The 1,815-nt window shown below is 44.7% G+C and overlaps 1 pseudogene; it reads left to right on the top strand.

The window, feature by feature from the left end:
* Positions 1-456: 456 nt before the first annotated feature.
* LOC101828024 lies at positions 457-1,070 on the top strand (annotated as a pseudogene).
* Positions 1,071-1,815: the final 745 nt, after the last annotated feature.

Raw genomic sequence — 1,815 nt, forward strand, 5'->3', positions numbered from 1 at the left:
CTGTAGACCAGGCTGGTCTCGAACTCACAGAGATCTGCCTGCCTCTGCCTCCCGAGTGCTGGGATTAAAGGCATGCTCCACCAATGCCTGGCTCGCCTAGCTTCTATAGCTAACTAGTGTGGCTGCTTTGTTATTTGGTCCCTAGTGGCTTTAATAAATCATAAACAATATATCACCACACTCATGTTTCAAGTGCATGACTACCCAGTTGGTGCTACTGTTTTAAGACTGGAGAGGCTTTAGGGAATGGGGCTTGCTTAGCCGAAGGAGGTCAGCAGAGGTAGGGCTTGAAAAATCACACCTGCTTCTTTCCAGCTGCCATGGACTCAACAGCTCCTGCCATCATGCCTTCCCTGCCATGATCGTCTGCTACCCTCTGAGACTATGAGCCAAATAAGTCTATTCCTTAAAATATTCTGCCAGGTGGAGCTTTGGCATGGGTGTGTACGTGGGAACATGGCGGATCGGCTCACACAGCTGCAGGACGCGGTGAACTCGCTTGCAGATCAGTTTTGTAATGCCACTGGAGTGTTACAGCAGTGTGGTCCTCCTGCATCTTTTAGCAACATTCAAACAACAATTAATAAAGACCAGCCTGTCAATCCTACAGAAGAGTATGCCCAGCATTTTGCTGCGCTGATTGCACGAACAGCGAAAGACATTGATGTTCTCATAGACTCCCAGTGAAGAGTCTACAGCTGCTCTACAGGCTGCCAGCTTACACAAGCTAGAAGAAAACCATGAAGCATATCTGGAGGACGTTGTTTATCGGGGAGACATGCTTCTGGAAAAGATCCAAAGTGCTCTTGCTGACATCACACAGTCACAGCTGAAGACCAGAAGCGTCACCCATAGCCAGTCTCTTCCAGACTCATAGCATCAACAGAAACAGGTGACAGAAAAGAACTGTTTGAAGGGCACTAAGAGTGCCACATCAGATATGGATGTCAGCCCCCCCAACATCATAGGCTATGACTGTGTTTCCTTTTTAACTAGTTTTCACTCTTGATATTAAGAAGCTTTAAAATTGCAATTGCAATCGAGTCATCTTCAAACATCATTATGTCATTTTTTTAATCTATCTGACTAGAGTTTTCAAGGTAGATACTGTATTGATGCTCATGATATAATTAAACAGCTATACAATAAAGCTCTCTGATGTTTTGTTAAAAAAATACTCTGCCAGGCATTTTCCCTGGTGGCAGGAAAATCAGTTGTGCTGGTTAGCTTTTGTCAGTTTGGCACAAATGGGCGTCACTGAAGAAGAAGTCTCGTATTGTCCTGTAGGCAATTTCTATGGGTTTTTAAAAATATTTTATTTATTTATTGTGTATACAGCCTTCTGTCTGCATGCCAGCAGAGGGCACCAGATCCCATTCAAGGTGATTGTGAGCCACCATGTGGTTTCCGGGAATTGAACTCAGGACCTCTAGAAGAACAGTCAGTGCTCTCAACCGCTGAGCCATCTCTCCAGCCCCTCTATGGGGGTGTTTTATTGATTAAAACATTGGGTAGTTGATGGGGAATGGTCTTCTGTATATGTTTATCTTATAGGTTGATGAGTAAAACACTGTGGCCATAGGGCAGCGTGATAGGCGGGTCTAGGAGACGGAGAGGATTCTGGGAAACAGGCAGTGGGAGACACGAGATAGACCGCAATGGAGTAAGAGACCCGCCTTTTCTCTGGTAAGATAAGACCACGTGGAAATGCTTACACTGATAGAAATAGGTTAGTAATTAACTCAGAGCTAGCCAGTAAGAAGCCCTAGACATCGGCCAACAGTATTCATAACTAATATAGTATCCAAGTGTTTA

Source organism: Mesocricetus auratus, unplaced genomic scaffold, assembly GCF_017639785.1.
Source record: "Mesocricetus auratus isolate SY011 unplaced genomic scaffold, BCM_Maur_2.0 Super-Scaffold_4256, whole genome shotgun sequence".
Classification (NCBI taxonomy): Eukaryota; Metazoa; Chordata; class Mammalia; order Rodentia; family Cricetidae; genus Mesocricetus; species Mesocricetus auratus.